Genomic DNA, 19,574 nt, shown 5'->3' with positions numbered 1-19,574 from the left:
AGACGTTAGATTGTAAGCTACACTGGCACAGAGACTCATGGGAATGTGTTACGGATCTTAGATTGTAAGCTCCACTAGCACAGGAACTGATGGGAATGTGATAGGGACCTTAGATTGTAAGCTCACTGGGACAGGGACTGAAGAGAATGTGATAGGGACCTTAGATTGTAAGCTTACTGGGGCACAGACTGATGGGAATATGATAGGGACCTTAGATTGTAAGCTCACTGGGGCAGGGACTGAAGAGAATGTGATAGGGACCTTAGATTGTAAGCTCACTGGGGCAGAGACTGAAGAGAATGTGATAGGGACCTTAGATTGTAAGCTCACTGGGGCAGGGACTGAAGAGAATGTGATAGGGACCTTAGATTGTAAGATAACTGGGGAAGGGACTGATGGCAATGTGAAAGGGACCTTTGATTGTAAGCTCACTGGGGCAGAGACTGATGTATAATCTCTCATGCGCTGCAGACTATGTTGGCGCCATATCAATAATAAAAGGATAATAATACATTACTTTTTGGTGTAATATGCTACAGTGATACAATTATTCAAATCATACAATACAGTGATACAAATGATAACTAGGGATGTAGCGAACGTCGGAAAAAAAGTTCGCGAACATATTCGCGAACTTGCGCAAAAATGCGAGCGGTTCGCGAACGGTTCGCGAACCCCATAGACTTCAATGGGAAGGCGAACTTTAACATCTAAAAAAGACATTTCTGGCCAGAAAAATGATTTTAAAGTTGTTTAAAGGGTGCAACGACCTGGACAGTGGCATGCCAGAGGGGGATCAAGGGCAAAAATGTATCTGAAAAATCTGCCTGTGTGTGCTTGGAAGAGATAGTGTAGGGGGAGAGCTGTTAGTGATTTCAGGGACAGATGATAGTAAGTTTGCTGGCTAGTAATCTGCTTGATACTGCTCTGTATTGGAGGGACAGAAGTCTGCAGGGATTTGAGGGACATTTTAGCTTAGGTAGCTTTGCTGGCTAGTAATCTACTGTTCTCTTTAAACAACTGCCATACGTTGACCTTGTAGACATTGTTTGCCCAGTTTTTTTGGACGCAGCCACTGAAGCACAGTTGCCATAAAAAATATGCCATATAAATGCTGAAAATAGTAATTTTTCGCCATACGTTGACCTTGTAGACATTGTTTGCCCAGTTTTTTTGGTTGCAGCCACTGAAGCACAGTTGCCAGAAAAAATATGCCATATAAATGCTGAAAATAGTCATTTTTTGCCATACGTTGACCTTGTAGGCATTGTTTGCCCAGTTTTTTTGGTCGCAGCCACTGAAGCACAGTTGCCAGAAAAAATATGCCATATAAATGCTGAAAATAGTCATTTTTTGCCATATACGTTGAGTCAACGTATGGCAAAAAATGACTATTTTCAGCATTTATATGGCATATTTTTTCTGGCCTCTGTGCTTCAGTGGCTGCGGCCAAAAAAACTGGGCAAACAATGCCTACAAGGTCAACGTATACACTACTACAGCGGTGGATACGGATTACGTAAAATATATGAATGCTGCTTGAAAAAAAGTAACTCAAGTGGTTTTTCTAGAGACGATAATATTATCAATATTTAGACAAAATGTGAACAAGCTCACACAGCTAGATGGCGGGTTGAAGAAAACAGTGTGCAAATAATGCCTACAAGGTCAACGTATACACTACTACAGCGGTGGATACGGATTACGTAAAATATATGAATGCTGCTTGAAAAAAGTAACTCAAGTGGTTTTTCTAGAGACGATAATATTATCAATATTTAGACAAAATGTGAACAAGCTCACACAGCTAGATGGCGGTTTGAAGAAAACACTGTGCAAATACTGCCCACAAGATCAACGTATACACTACTACAGCGGTGGATACGGATCTCGTAAAATTTATTATGGCTGCTTGAAAAAAGTCACTCCGGTGTTTTTTCTGGAGACGGTAATATTATGGATATTTAGACAGAATGTGAACAAGGTCACACAGCTAGATGGCAGTTGGTTGAATAACACACTGGGCAAAAAATGCCTACAGGGCAAATAATGCCTAAAAGGTCAACTTATACACTACTACAGCGATGGATACGGATTACGTAAAATATATTATGGCTGCTTGAAAAAAGTCACTCCGGTGTTTTTTCTGGAGACGGTAATATTATGGATATTTAGACAGAATGTGAACAAGGTCACACAGCTAGATGGCAGTTGGTTGAATAACACACTGGGCAAAAAATGCCTACAGGGCAAATAATGCCTAAAAGGTCAACTTATACACTACTACAGCGATGGATACGGATTACGTAAAATATATTATGGCTGCTTGAAAAAAGTCACTCCGGTGTTTTTTCTGGAGACGGTAATATTATGGATATTTAGACAGAATGTGAACAAGGTCACACAGCTAGATGGCAGTTGGTTGAATAACACACTGGGCAAAAAATGCCTACAGGGCAAATAATGCCTAAAAGGTCAACTTATACACTACTACAGCGGTAGTAAAATAAAAAAAAGTAAAATAAAAAAAAAATGAATATTAAAAAAAAAAAATTAAAGTTGGTGCTGCTGAACTACTAGGAGCAGCAGATTAGCACACCAGTCCCACTCCCCAACACTGCTAGACTAATAGCACTGGGCTCTTATAGTAGTAGTAGTAGTAGTAGTAAAACAACAAAAAAATAAATAAAAGCAGTCCTTACAAGGACTACTGTTATTGCAGCAGTCAGCAGATGAGATCAGAAGCAGGACAGCTGCCCACTGCAGCTACATACAGAGCACTGCAGTAGAAGGTAGATTACTAGCCAGCAAAGCTACCTAAGCTTAAATGTCCCTCAAACCCCTGCAGACTTCTGTCCCTCCAATAACAGAGCAGTATCAAAACGATTACTAGCCAGCAAACTTTCAACTGTCCCTGAAATCACTAACAGGCAACAGCTCTCTCCCTACACTATCTCTTCAGCACACACAGGCAGAGTGAAAAAACGCTGCAGGGCTTCGGTTTTTATAGGGAAGGGGAGTGGTCCAGGGGAGAGCTTCCTGATTGGCTGCCATGTACCTGCTGGTCTGGGGTGAGAGGGCAAAAAAAAGCACCAACAATGGCGAACCCAAAATGGCGAACGTCGCACGACGTTCGCGAACTTCCGGCGAGCGCGAACACCCCATGTTCGCGCGAACAAGTTCGCCGGCGAACAGTTCGCGACATCTCTAATGATAACACACAGAGTTTGCAGCTGAAGTTCTTGTGTATAAAACTGCACAACTTCCCAGTCTCCCACAATTACAAATGGAAAACTTTTTATATCTGAGATGTTATTTCATTTATTTTTTTGGGAGAAATCACTTTCTTTCTATTGTGAGTTTTTCCTTCCTGAGCAATAATTCAATCTCTTCTCAGCTTTCCTGGATAAACCCCCAGGGAGGTCGGACACTTTCACTCCTTCTCCAGATTCCATTGCATTTGGAGGTTTTTCCGCTAATGCCAATTCTCATTCTCATTTTCTCTCCGCCAGCTCTGCCCTCAACTGCCGCCTGATTGTGTCCTGGAGCCGCTGGCAGTTGTATATCTGATATAACTGTGAGTATATATAATATATATAATATATAAATACAAATATATAGGGAAGGAATGTGCACTTTGTATCCTAAATTGAACAAATTGTATTTCCCTTTGAGGCTGATATTAAGTGAATTTCCCAAACCACATGACGGCACAACAGAAAGTTGGCCCAGTTCCCAGCATCCTTAGCCAAGAGGCAAGAGCTTTGTGCCTGCTGACAGTTGTAGTTCTGCTTTAGTCGACAAGAACAACAGGGGGGCGTCTAGAGTTCAGTGCCTGGGGCTTCTTCCAGAAGATTTAAACTGAAAGTTTCTTTTTTGTGCTTTAAACAGAATTAAGCGCAATTCCCTGCCAGTGTGCGACATGCAGCACCGCCCCTCGGTAGCGCCCAAAGTAGCCCAATGCCAAATACACAGAACCCAATATAGTTTTATGTCCCTGGTCTTTTGGCAACAAGGTTATTACTCCTGTTACTCCTAGATTCTCAGAAACAGAAACACAGCCTGGTCTAACTGGCCAAATTCTCTATTAAATAACTGAGCCAATGAGGTTGCTGACTGGCCACTTCTGAATGTGTGACGCTAATTGCCTCAAACTCAGTAGATCTGATTGGGCTATTTGTAATGATGTTTTGATGATGTCATCCCGGTGGTATGAACAGAATTTCCATAATATTAATTAATATGCTTTATTTATATGGCTAAAATATTATTCAACAATTAATCAAGCAATCCCTACTACACACACAAGGGGCAAGATGGAGACAGTAGTACAAGATGGAGACAGTAGGACAAGATGGAGACAGTAGGGAAAGATGGAGATAGTAGGGCAAGATGGAGACAGTAGGGCAAGATGGAGACAGTAGGACAAGATGGAGACAGTAGGGCAAGATGTGGACAGTAGGGCTAGAGAAAGACAATACGACAAGATGGAGACAGTAGTACAAGATGGAGACAGTAGGACAAGATGGGAGACAGTAGGACAAGATGGAGACAGTAGGACAAGATGGAGACAGTAGGACAAGATGGAGACAGTAGGACAAGATGGAGACAGTAGACCAAGATGCGGACAGTAGGGCTAGAGAAAGACAATACGGCAAGATGGAGACAGTAGTACAAGATGGAGACAGTAGTACAAGATGGAGACAGTAGGACAAGATGGAGACAGTAGGACAAGATGGAGACAGTAGGACAAGATGGAGACAGTAGGGCAAGATGGAGACAGTGGGACAAGATAGAGACAGTGGGACAAGATTTTAGCAGTGATATAAAGGATAATATAAAGTATAATCACTGATTTAACTTTCAATACCAACCATGGGTAGTACAATCCTAGTTTAGTCGCTTTGGGCCCCACCAGGGATGGTTTGTGCATGGAGACCAGAGAAAACTGTAACACAGGGAGAACATACACACTCCTTGCAGCTATTTCTTGGTGAGTATTGAACCCAGGAACCTTGTGCTGTGATGCTCCAGTTCTAACCCTAAGTGCCACCATACTGACCTCTTCCACCACCAACAGAACAGCTCAATGTCTTCCTGAAGAAGAAACGCAAGGTCCAACCTTTGGTCAGAGCCCCATTCACTCACAACAAGGTGACGGATACAGTAACGTTGGTGTCGTAGTCTCTCGGCCACAGTTCCCAGAATTCTCTGTTGTGTTTATTGCGCCGCTCACACCAACGACACGAGACACGATCATCTCTCTCTCATGAAGGCGCCAGTCACTTTTTAGTTTTAGCAAAGAAAAAAAAAACATTCTGGGAAAAACCTGGACTCACAGAGCCCGACACTCACTTCTTCCTTATTAACTTTCAGAAGGTAAATCATCATTACGGTTGATGAAGGAAGAAGTGGAAATGTAAAATGATATCGGTGGAGCACTAGGTTTGTGCGTGTGAATTATTAATGGCCCCAGTCACTGGCTGCACTTTGTTACGGGGAGACGGCGAAGCGCCGCCGGGCAGCTGAAACAATTGCATTTAGATTAATAGACACAAATGTCTTTTTCGGGGGCAAACGCATCTAATTCTCTGACTTTTCAGAGTTCAGATCAACATCACAAATACTAAATTCACCTGAACGCAATGGGGATTATTTGTGGCTGGCGGATACGCAATGTGGGCACGTGACTCCTTATCTTAATAATTACTCACCGGCTGCAACTGTCAGGCAACTCGTTACAAGTTCAGAGCAGATAACTAAAGTCACTTTGTAGCGCTAAAAGTAGGGATGCAACAAATCCACTATTTTGGATTCGGCCGAATCCTTCGCAAAAGATTCGGCTGAATACCGAACTGAATCCAAATTTGCATATGCAAATCAGGGGTGGAAAGGGGAATTTTTTTTACCTGTTTTGTGACAAAAAGTCACACAATTTCCCTTCCCGCCCCTAATTTGCATATGCAAATTAGGATTTGGATTCGGTTTGACCGGGCAGAAGGATAGGGCCGAATCCAAATCCTGCTGAAAAAGTCAGAATCCCGAACTGAATCTTGGATTTGGTGCATCTCTAGCTAAAAGAACTCGGCTCTGATTTGTTCATTCCCAAATCCACCAATAGGATTCATGGAAGGGTTCTTTCAATGTCTCTATGGGCACCACTTTGTACCCCAATCAATGGAGGAGTGTTGTGATTGGAGGAAAAGAAGCATACAGCCTGACAGATGGGGAGAGAAGGACTCGCACTGAGAAGTTTTATATAGAATGGCTAATGCTAAGCAATTTTTTAATTGGTCTTCATTATTTATTTTTTATAGTTTTTGAATTATTTCCCTTCTTATTCTGACTCTTTCCAGCTTCCAAATGAGGGTCACTGACCCCATCTAAAAACACAAATGCTCTGTAAGGCTATTTATTGTTATTGCTACTTTTTATTCCTTTTCTTGCAATTTCAGGTCTCTCCTATTCATATTCCAGTCTCTTCAAATCAATGCAAGGTTGCTAGGGTAGTCTGGAGCATAGCAACCAAATTACTGAAATTACAAACTGGAGAGCTGCTGAATAAAAAGCTAAATAACTCAAAAAGCAGAAATAATAAAAAATGAAAACCAATTGCAAGTTGTCTCAGAATATCCATCTCTACTTCATAGTAAACGTTAATTTAAAGGTGAACAACCCTGATTAATCTACAGCGTTGGTGCAGATCTCCCAGTGTATTAACATCGCAGAGTCTTTTGGGCACTGGATGCACTTACAGGGTTAAACGGGGACCCCCAATGAGAGTCAAATTATAATTTTGAAAAATTTAGCAGTTGCCACTGTGATGAAACCCTTAAAGGAAAATGTTCCCTATTCATCGAATAAATTCGGAAGGCGCGAATTTCCGCATTTCGCCCCCCGGTGAATAAATTCGCAAAAATGCAGGGGTCAATAAAATCTTAACACATGTCAGAATAGTCGCTCGCATCAAAACTGTTGTGCATCAACATTGTCCAGAGGCTCATTGTCTTTAATACGGGCGTCAAAATTGATGCGAATTGAAGCGGGTGTCAAAATTCCCGTTTTGCTAATCTTTCGCCTTTTTGGGAATTTCGCGGGAAATTCTCAAATTTTTCGGCGAAGCGAAACAGGCTACATTTGCCAATCACTGCTGCTAATAAAAGAGTAAAGTGAAACAGCATTTCCCATACACATGATATATACAGTATATATTCAATTTATGGATTCATTTGCCTCTGACAATCTTAAATAGTGACAAGTGAATCCTTATCAGCGTGTTCCACATGTATCTTGTCCCTCCCAGTTACTGCCCTGATAAATGACAATAACAAAAGGGCAGCGTTGCCCCGGCTGTAGTTTGTTTCGCCTGTCTAGGAAGATATTACAGAGTATGAAATGTTTGCTGAACTAAAGTCCCGCTATAGGGGAGATTTATCAGAGAGAGAGAACAGAGAACTGACTGCTGGAGGGAAAAAATCTGGAAATTCAATACAAGTTACTAGAGCTTTGCTGTTCTCCTCTGATGAACCGGCTGTTTGATAGATATGCCCCTATGTGTCTGCAACATTTCCGACTCCTGGAGCATCTCTTTGCTTTCATACTCACTACCTCCCCCTCTGATTATGAGCTCTGTATAAACAACTCCCTCCTTGTACTCCTTTGTTGTGACTGTTTTGGCTTCCACATAAGGCTGATGCCACACAGGGGCTGATCTTAGCCCCTCAGAAAAGTTCAAGAAACAGCCCCAACGCTGACATTAATTTTCTTCTTTGTCTGCACCCGGAACCATTGGTGGGAAAACCCCTGGGTGAAATTAGCCAAAGCAAAAGTCCATTATGCTGAGGGATTATCTGTGCACTGCGAGTCTACAGTTAGGGGCCAATTCACTAAATTCGAGTGAAGGAATAGAGGTAAAATAGTTCGAATTTCGAATGTTTTTTTTTGGCTACTTCGACCATCGAATTGGCTACTTCGAATGGAACGATTCGAACTAAAAATCGTTCGAATATTCGACCATTCGATAATCGAAGTACTGTCTCTTTAAAAATTTCTTCCACCCCCTAGTTCGCCACCTAAAACCTACCGAGGCCAATGTTAGCCTATAGGGAAGGTCCCCATAGGCTTCCTAACAATTTTCTGATCGAAGGATAATCCTTCGATCGATGGATTAAAATCCTTCGAAACGTTCGATTCAAAGGTTTTAATCGTTCGATCGAACGATTATTCTTCGATCAGAAGATTGTTAGGAAGCCTATGGGGACCTTCCCTATAGGCTAACATTGGCCTATACGAACGAATTGCGCAAAATCCTTCGACTTCGATATTCGAAGTCGAAGGATTTTAATTCGGCAGTCGAATATCGAGGCTTAATTAAATCTCGATATTCGACCCTTGATACATCTGCCCCTAAATATCTACATCACTAGGATCAAATATGGAGTAATTTCAATTTCCTTGTTTAGTTTAAGAAATAACAGAGATCCCAGGGAGTTACCCCAGTGCCACTAAAAGTAAAGGAGGCTCTGGGAGTTGCTGTTTAAAGGGATTGTTCACCTTTAATTTAACTGTTAGTATGATGTAGAGACAATTTGTAATTGGTTTTCATTTTTTATTATTTGTGGTTTTTGAGTTTTGAGTAGCTAGGGGCTGCATTTATAGTTTTAACTGGGTATTAGTGTCTTTAAAGGACCAGTAACATCAACTTTGAAATCGCTAAGTCTTTATTAAGAAATAACTTACCGAAACTCTGTTTGCGCTCCTCTTCAGAAACGGCGATGATCCATCGTGTGCCGATTGATTGCTCCTCCCTGGCTATCTCCTATAAGGAAGGCAGGGAGGAGAAATAGAGGGCCGTACAATGGATCACCTTTTCTGAAGTGGAGCACAAGTGGAGTTTCGGTAAGTTATTCCTTAATAAAGTCTTTTCAAAGTTGAATTTGTCTTTGTGGGGGTTTTTTCCGTTTAATACTAACGAATGAAAAAAAAATTGATGTTACTGGTCCTTTAAAGGCACCAATACCCAGTTTCAAAGTTTAATTTGCCTTTGTGTTTTTTTTCGTTGTATATTAACAAATTTTATTTTTTTTAATTTGATGTTACTGGTCCTTTAAGAGAGGAATTAAGTATACATGGCAATCCTAAGAATCCATCAGACCCTTTATGGAAAGGGGGTTCTGGAAAGTTAAAGGGGTTGTTCACCTTTGAGTTAATTCTTAGTATGATGTAGAGAGTGATATTCTGAGACAATTTGCAATTGGTTTTCATTTTTTACTATTTGTGGTTTTTGAGTTATTTATTCAGCAGTTTTCCTGTTTGCAATTTCTGTCAGGTTGCTAGAGTGTAAATCACCCTAGCAACCATGCATTGATTTAAATAAGAGACTGGAATATGAAAAGGAGACGCCTGACTAGAAAGAGGAGGATAATAACAATTAGATGGGGTCAGTGACCCCATTTGAAAGCTGGAAAGAGTCAGAAAAAGAAGGCAAATAATTAAAAAAACTATAAAAAATAAATAATGAAGTTTTTATCATTAGCCATTCTATAACATACCAAAAGTTGACTTAAAGGTGAACCAGCCCTTTAGCAATGCTCTGCCATCATTTTACTGCAAAATCCCAGAAATCTTCTAAACTAAGTCGACCTGAGCCGAATCGATTGAGATTATTGCCAGAGGCTGGAGGCAATTTGTCTGATAGATGTTCCACACACAACACAACGAGCAGATTCCCTCCAATGTCCGGAGTTGCACTGGTTGGGGTCGGGGAGACACTGATGGAAGAGACTTAAACCCTCGCCTCTGATACCAGCGAGAACATGAGATTTTGTGACTGGCTGATATTGATAAAATAATATCCATATTAATCATATTATTCTTTATGGGACAAACCGGGTCCCTGCGGCTGGGCGATTTAAAGGGGAAGTTCAGACCACTTTTCAGTCTGTAATCTTGTAGATTTGAGCTTTTCCTAAATCAGTTAAATCTATTCGCTTCAGATTCTTTCTAAAAATCAAACTGGGGATTTCTGATGAAATCAATGGCTGTGGCTGCTGATCCCTGGAGGTTAGGCCGCATCAGAGGGACTTTGCAACAAATTGGTTTGGGTCTAATTTTTTTTAAAACAAACACCTCTCCCTTCCCCACACTTCACTTTCCTCTTCCAACCCTGAACTCTCAGTCACCTTGATGTGTAATGCCAGTGGCCGGCTGCCAGAGTCTCTAATTTGGCTCTTGTCTTTTCCTTTCTCCTTCCCATAACGTGAGCCCTGCCAAATCCTGCCTGTTCCATCTGCGCTTTATAATCAGAAACCTCCATTTCCCCTAGTCACGATGCAGGCAGAACTCATATGCTCTTCCTTATCATTTCCCACCTGGACTATTGTCACCGCCTTCTTAATGGGATTCCCCTGACAAGCCAATCTGTTGTCCCGGCAGCTACACGGATCACACACCTATTTACCTGCCACAAACCTGCACCTGCAGCTCCACAAATACCTTCACCAGCGCGTTGCACCTGCCGCCTCCCGAAATTTACACTCACAAACATGTGACTTTCCTTGATGTGCTGCCTGGCAGTGCCCAGTGATGCCATAGCTGCTGGCACAGTAAAAATGTATATTCTGGATTTGTTCTGCATCTGGTTATGTTTGGTGTCAGAGCTTTAAATGAGAGAGGGACAGGGTTGAGCAGCAGGATCACTACGGGCTGAATTGCTAAAGATGCTACAGACATGCAGAACCTTCTGGGGGGTTGATGGTTCCCCCGAGGAGCCTAAACATGTCTAATTTCTAAAGCAAATTGGAAAGGTTCTGCTCCTTCAGTCTCACCGCTTGTCCCCTCGTTGGGTCGACTGTATATTGAAGAGAACAAATATTTGCAGTAAGTGCAGAGCTTGTGCCCCTGGCTCTGTTCCAGACACACCAGACTGTGTTATTTTCCCCATCTCCTGCTTTTATGGAGCTCCTATTGATCTTCTCCATCGATTGCCCCGGAGCTGCCATTTAGTATATACAGTATCTTAGTGTTAAAACTAACAGCCCCATTATGGGAGGCCAGATTCTAAGCCTCAACCTCTCCATTAACCCTTTCTCTGCCAGGAAGGCTGAGAAATCAATAACCAGCAACTGGGTAACAGAACAACGAGGGCACCTGCTGGGTATTTTTACAATACGGCTTCCCTTTCCCTTTCATTCTTTCAGCATCTAAAGAGTCAAAGACTTCAGGCTCTGCCCAAATGAAAATCCCATCAATGCATAAGACCTCCTGTTACGGCAACGACCTGTATATCCCTTCCAGGGGTTAATGTTTCAACTTTAGCCAAGGGATTTTAATTGAAAAAAAAAACAAGAGCAATAATTTCATTAGAATTTACCACCCAAAAGCCATAAAGCATGAAATCTTATCCGAGGCCGAATAAAGACAATATTAAGGGGATGATGTCATCCTGTTATTTCCTTCCTTTTAACGGCCATTACTTTCTTAAAGAGGAAGTGCAATTAATTTGTAGCATGAAGAGATAATATTGGGTGTTACACCTCCAGCCCCTATTAGTGAGGGGTGCAACACAGGAATCACTGGAGGCTGGAGATTTCCCAGGTGAAATAATGTAACATATGAAACAGTGAATCTTGGGATACAAAGTAACAATATGAAATGATAGGCCAGTGTGACAGTGTGACCTGATGTAGTGATGTCATACAGTGACACAATATTATACAATGAAGCAGTGTCTTTCTCTGACCTTTGCACAATTCCCTCCTGATTCTGCAATTATTCCATTTCTCTCAAGCACTTATGGAACTCCTGCCAATGTATCATTGCTCACACTGATAGGGCATTTTAAATATCATGGACAATTTTAGAAATAGGGAGACACCAAATCCACTATTTTAGATTCGGCCAAACCCCCGAATCCTTCGAGAAAGAATCCGAATTCTAATTTGCAAACACAAATTAGGGGTGGGAAATGGAAAACATTTTAACTTCCTTGTTTTGTGACAAAAATTCACGCAATTTCCCTCCCGCTTCCTAATTTGTACATTCAAATTAGGATTTGGTTCAGCCGGGCAGAATCCAAATCCTCCTGAAAAAGGCCCAATTCTGAACTGAATCCTGGATTCGGTGCATCCCTAATTAGACAGGACATTTTTAGTGGTCATTCCCAAACAGAGAGCTGTACTATAGACAGGACTTCTTACACTGGAGAGGAGACAGTTAAGGGGGATATGATCACTATATATAAATATATAAGGGGACATGATCACTATATATAAATATATAAGGGGATATGATCATTATATATAAATATATAAGGGGATATGATCATTATATATAAATATATAAGGGGATATGATCACTATATATAAGGGGGATATGATCACTATATATAAATATATAAGGGGGATATGATCACTATATATAAATATATAAGGGGGATGTGATCACTATATATAAATATATAAGGGGATATGATCACTATATATAAATATATAAGGAGGATATGATCACTATATATAAATATATAAGGGGACATGATCACTATATATAAATATATAAGGGGATATGATCACTATATATAAATATATAAGGAGGATATGATCACTATATATAAATATATAAGGGGACATGATCACTATATATAAATATATAAGGGGAATATGATCACTATATATAAATATATAAGGGGATATGATCACTATATATAAATATATAAGGGGATATGATCACTATATATAAATATATAAGGAGGATATGATCACTATATATAAATATATAAGGGGACATGATCACTATATATAAATATATAAGGGGGATATGATCACTATATATAAATATATAAGGGGATATGATCACTATATATAAATATATAAGGAGGATATGATCACTATATATAAATATATAAGGGGACATGATCACTATATATAAATATATAAGGGGGATATGATCACTATATATAAATATATAAGGGGATATGATCACTATATATAAATATATAAGGAGGATATGATCACTATATATAAATATATAAGGGGACATGATCACTATATATAAATATATAAGGGGGATATGATCACTATAAATAAATATATAAGGGGATATGATCACTATATATAAATATATAAGGGGCTATGATCACTATATATAAATATATAAGGGGATATGATCACTATATATAAATATATAAGTGGGATATGATCACTATATATGAATATATAAGGGGATATGATCACTATATATAAATATATAAGGGGCTATGATCACTATATATAAATATATAAGGGGATATGATCACTATATATAAATATATAAGGGGGATATGATCACTATATATAAATATATAAGGGGATATGATCACTATATGTAAATATATAAGGTGGATATGATCACTATATGTAAATATACAAGGGGGATATGATCACTATATATAAATATATAAGGGGGATATGATCACTATATGTAAATATATAAGGGGGATATGATCACTATATATAAATATATAAGGGGGATATGATCACTATATGTAAATATATAAGGTGGATACGATCACTATATGTAAATATACAAGGGGGATATGATCACTATATATAAATATATAAGGGGGATATGATCACTATATGTAAATATATAAGGGGGATATGATCACTATATGTAAATATATAAGGGGGATATATAGTGATCATATATAAGGGGATATATAGTGATCACTATATATAAATATATAAGGGGATATGATCACTATATATAAATATATAAGGGGATATGGTCACTATATATAAATATATAAGGGGGTATGATCACTATATATAAATATATAAGGGACATGATCACTATATATAAATATATAAGGGGACATGATCACTATATATAAATATATAAGGGGTATGATCACTATATATAAATATATAAGGGGATATGATCACTATATATAAATATATAAGGGGGATATGGTCACTATATGTAAATATATAAGGGGGATATGATCACTATATATAAATATATAAGGGGGATATGATCACTATATGTAAATATATAAGGGGGATATGATCACTATATATAAATATATAAGGGGGTATGATCACTATATGTAAATATATAAGGTGGATACGATCACTATATGTAAATATATAAGGGGGATACGATCACTATACATAAATATATAAGGGGGATATGATCACTATACGTAAATATATAAGGGGGATATGATCACTATATGTAAATATATAAGGGGGATATGATCACTATATATAAATATATAAGGGGGATATGATCACTATATATAAATATATAAGGGGGATATGATCACTATATGTAAATATATAAGGGGGATATGATCACTATATGTAAATATATAAGGGGGATATGATCACTATATGTAAATATATAAGGGGGATATGATCACTATATGTAAATATATAAGGGGGATATGATCACTATATGTAAATATATAAGGGGGATATGATCACTATATGTAAATATATAATGGGGATATGATCACTATATGTAAATATATAAGGGGGATATGATCACTATATGTAAATATATAAGGGGGATATGATCACTATATGTAAATATATAAGGGGGATATGATCACTATATGTAAATATATAAGGGGGATATGATCACTATATGTAAATATATAAGGGGGATATGATCACTATATATAAATATATAAGGGGATATGATCACTATATATAAATATATAAGGGGCTATGATCACTATATATAAATATATAAGGGGATATGATCACTATATATAAATATATAAGGGGGATATGATCACTATATATAAATATATAAGGGGGATATGATCACTATATATAAATATATAAGGGGATATGATCACTATATGTAAATATATAAGGTGGATACGATCACTATATGTAAATATACAAGGGGGATATGATCACTATATATAAATATATAAGGGGGATATGATCACTATATGTAAATATATAAGGGGGATATGATCACTATATATAAATATATAAGGGGGATATGATCACTATATGTAAATATATAAGGTGGATACGATCACTATATGTAAATATACAAGGGGGATATGATCACTATATATAAATATATAAGGGGGATATGATCACTATATGTAAATATATAAGGGGGATATGATCACTATATGTAAATATATAAGGGGGATATATAGTGATCATATATAAGGGGGATATATAGTGATCACTATATATAAATATATAAGGGGATATGATCACTATATATAAATATATAAGGGGGATATGATCACTATATATAAATATATAAGGGGATATGATCACTATATATAAATATATAAGGGGCTATGATCACTATATATAAATATATAAGGGGATATGATCACTATATATAAATATATAAGGGGATATGGTCACTATATATAAATATATAAGGGGGTATGATCACTATATATAAATATATAAGGGGACATGATCACTATATATAAATATATAAGGGGACATGATCACTATATATAAATATATAAGGGGTATGATCACTATATATAAATATATAAGGGGATATGATCACTATATATAAATATATAAGGGGGATATGGTCACTATATGTAAATATATAAGGGGGATATGATCACTATATATAAATATATAAGGGGGATATGATCACTATATGTAAATATATAAGGGGGATATGATCACTATATGTAAATATATAAGGGGGATATGATCACTATATGTAAATATATAAGGGGGATATGATCACTATATGTAAATATATAAGGGGGACAGTAATGAAATAGAGAAAGTACATGCCATGTTTAAGGTTGTAGTTCTGTTTATCTCTTCTACTCCCAACTGATCAAGTTACAAGGCATTTAGAATTAATGAGACCCCTGCAGGACAGACAGTACATAATACATTCAGTAAAGAGAATATATTAAACATTCCAATTTTATTTCTTATTGGAGTCACAAATAATTTCCAATTTCCCGAGAGAACGCGGATGGGGGGGGACCCATCTCTGGCCCCCAATATAATGGAGCGGTGACATATGAAAGTTTCGAGTGGAGAGGAAATAAAATCGCAGGCGGCTCGTTCATCTCTGTCGTAACCCCCGCACCACAATAATCTGTAGGAGAGCAGCGTCGCTGATATCAATGGAAACAATTATAAGATTATCATTAATCCTGGGGCAGACATCAAATGAGCATGAAAAAGATAAAGGAATATAATATAAATCACGGTGCAGAATCATCACTGTACTAATCTACCCTGTAAGGACTCATCCATTATAACCCCCCGACACCCCCCTCTGCCCCAACTGCTCCGCTGAGTAAGCGATGAGGTAGGGACCCTCCAACCACCACAGATACTACAGGATTAATATCACTTCTCATATAGATACCAGCCCCCCCCCCCCGAAATCTGTCTGTAGTACTTCTATGTAAGTGCCCCATACAGTTGCCTGTTTATATTTACCCTGCAAACCAGTAACTATATACTAAAATCTTTATTTCTCTATTTATGTACACATTTTTATGTTATATAAGATTGGGAATAGCTTATTGTGTGCCCAGAACATTCCTTCTCTGTATATTTGTATTTATACATATGGGAGGAGGAGGTGCCATATTGATTCCCTTAGACAGTACAGTATGAGGGTATAGCTTATTGTGTGCCCAGAACATTCCTTCTCTGTATATTAGTATTTATACATATGGGAGGAGGAGGTGCCATATTGATTCCCTTAGACAGTACAGTATGGGGGTATAGCTTATTGTGTGCCCAGAACATTCCTTCTCTGTATATTTGTATTTATACATATGGGAGGAGGAGGTGCCATATTGATTCCCTTAGACAGTACAGTATGAGGGTATAGCTAATTGTGTGCCCAGAACATTCCTTCTCTGTATATTTGTATTTATACATAAGGGAGGAGGTGCCATATTGATTCCCTTAGACAGTACAGTATGAGGGTATAGCTTATTCTGTGCCCAGAACATTCCTTCTCTGTATATTTGTATTTATACATATGGGAGGAGGAGGTGCCATATTGATTCCCTTAGACAGTACAGTATGAGGGTATAGCTTATTGTGTGCCCAGAACATTCCTTCTCTGTATATTTGTATTTATACATATGGGAGGAGGAGGTGCCATATTGATTCCCTTAGACAGTACAGTATGGGGGTATAGCTTATTGTGTGCCCAGAACATTCCTTCTCTGTATATTTGTATTTATACATATGGGAGGAGGAGGTGCCATATTGATTCCCTTAGACAGTACAGTATGAGGGTATAGCTTATTGTGTGCCAAGAACATTCCTTCTCTGTATATTTGTATTTATACATATGGGAGGAGGAGGTGCCATATTGATTCCCTTAGACAGTACAGTATGGGGGTATAGCTTATTGTGTGCCCAGAACATTCCTTCTCTGTATATTTGTATTTATACATATGGGAGGAGGAGGTGCCATATTGATTCCCTTAGACAGTACAGTATGAGGGTATAGCTTATTGTGTGCCCAGAACATTCCTTCTCTGTATATTTGTATTTATACATAAGGGAGGAGGTGCCATATTGATTCCCTTAGACAGTACAGTATGAGGGTATAGCTTATTCTGTGCCCAGAACATTCCTTCTCTGTATATTTGTATTTATACATATGGGAGGAGGAGGTGCCATATTGATTCCCTTAGACAGTACAGTATGAGGGTATAGCTTATTGTGTGCCCAGAACATTCCTTCTCTGTATATTTGTATTTATACATATGGGAGGAGGAGGTGCCATATTGATTCCCTTAGACAGTACAGTATGAGGGTACAGCTTATTGTGTGCCCAGAACATTCCTTCTCTGTATATTTGTACTTATACATATGGGAGGAGGAGGTGCCATATTGATTCCCTTAGACAGTACAGTATGAGGGTACAGCTTATTGTGTGCCCAGAACATTCCTTCTCTGTATATTTGTATTTATACATATGGGAGGAGGAGGTGCCATATTGATTCCCTTAGACAGTACAGTATGAGGGTATAGCTTATTGTGTGCCCAGAACATTCCTTCTCTGTATATTTGTATTTATACATATGGGAGGAGGTGCCATATTGATTCCCTTAGACAGTACAGTATGAGGGTATAGCTTATTGTGTGCCCAGAACATTCCTTCTCTGTATATTTGTACTTATACATATGGGAGGAGGGAGGTGCCATATTGAGACAGTACAGTATGAGGGTATAATCTCTCTGGGAATGGGGAAGACCAGTCTAACTGGGTCAGTACCAGGGAGCACTTTCTGAGACTCTGGCCCATGTTATTTAGTGGTGAGTTGTTTCAAGTCAAAAGAGAATTAAAAACACGGCACCTCGGGCAGAAAATCATTAACGGAACAAAAGTGCAACTCAATCCTAAATGCAAGAAAGAGCAATCGGGGGTTTTCCAGCGGCGCAGTAAAGAAAGTCATTGTTAGAATGCAAAGGCAGCATTATTGATCTGGGTTTATTTAATGTCAAGTTTTAAACTCACGGCAGAGTATTTATTTTGTGAGCTTTACGTCTGTGGATCAGAGAAATGCGACTTTATTTAGTGGGTAAAATAAGACCCCCCCAATGATTCAGCCATGAGGCAAAATGGCTCCCCTGGTAACTTTATAAGCTGAATCTGCTTTTGTTTGAGCAGAAATTCTGTGATTTCAGTGTAGGAGATTGGAAGTGACAACGGAGTAAAGCATGGGGGGGGCACCAAAAAGCCAAGAAGCCCCCCTGGCAGTCATATTGAGACACAGCTAAGGCTTCTCTGCTGGGAAAGCCTCTGTCTGTTGTGGAATAGGTGTGGGTATAATTGTCAGAGCGATACAAGAGCACAGATAATCCTGATGTGGCAGTTAGAGGCGGCAGCTAGAGCCCATCCATTGAGTCCTGATGTGATTATGTGTCTCACGTCTCTCCTGTCAGACGATACCCGTGAATTATGAACGTCAGGCGGCATCTGCCCACTCCAGTCAATAAAAACCTCTGTTTCACTCGGCGCAATGAAATCCCGCCACCATTTGTTGGGAGAAAATGACACTTGGGAAGCGGCACCCGGCTCGGTTATTAAAAATAAGACGGGGGACGTTTCGCATTGAGACAAAATGAACATTGACAAAGTATTCATCCTGAATGATATGTGTCCCCGGCACAGGCCCCGGCTTGGGAACCAATCAGCTCGTGGCGCTGGGATTTTATCTTTACTGGGTCTTTGTTTCTAAAAGGAACCGGCAGTCTCTGTGTGAAGGTTTCCCTTCATACGGCTGTGCCCAATTATACACTGACACCCATGGTCCTACATTAGATCCACCCACATTAAAAAAAGGTTTCCAAAAACAGCCCCATCCCCAGCCTTATGCCCCACACTTGTAACAATTTTTTTCCTATGGTGTCCTCATGGGGTGCAGTCATACCCCCTGCCAGTAGTGTCACTAGAGGGGGGCGGGCCTTGGTGCGTGACGCGCAGCTGGGCCCCACCCCCTCCGTACACCCCCTCCGTATGTTGTCCCCATGGGGTGCAGTCATACCCCTTGCCAGTAGTGTCACTAGAGGGGGGCGGGCCTTGGTGCGTGACGCGCAGCT

General features: G+C 39.1%; 1 protein-coding gene across 1 annotated transcript in view; it reads right to left on the bottom strand.

Annotated features, from left to right (window-relative positions):
* LOC108695699 (attractin-like protein 1) overlaps window positions 1-19,574 on the bottom strand; it is a 372,498-nt gene that overhangs the window by 218,775 nt on the left and 134,149 nt on the right. The gene's annotated exons all lie outside the window — the stretch shown is intronic.

This window comes from Xenopus laevis, chromosome 7L (genome assembly GCF_017654675.1).
Source record: "Xenopus laevis strain J_2021 chromosome 7L, Xenopus_laevis_v10.1, whole genome shotgun sequence".
Taxonomy (NCBI): domain Eukaryota; kingdom Metazoa; phylum Chordata; class Amphibia; order Anura; family Pipidae; genus Xenopus; species Xenopus laevis.
This window is presented reverse-complemented; position numbering and strand designations above follow the sequence as displayed.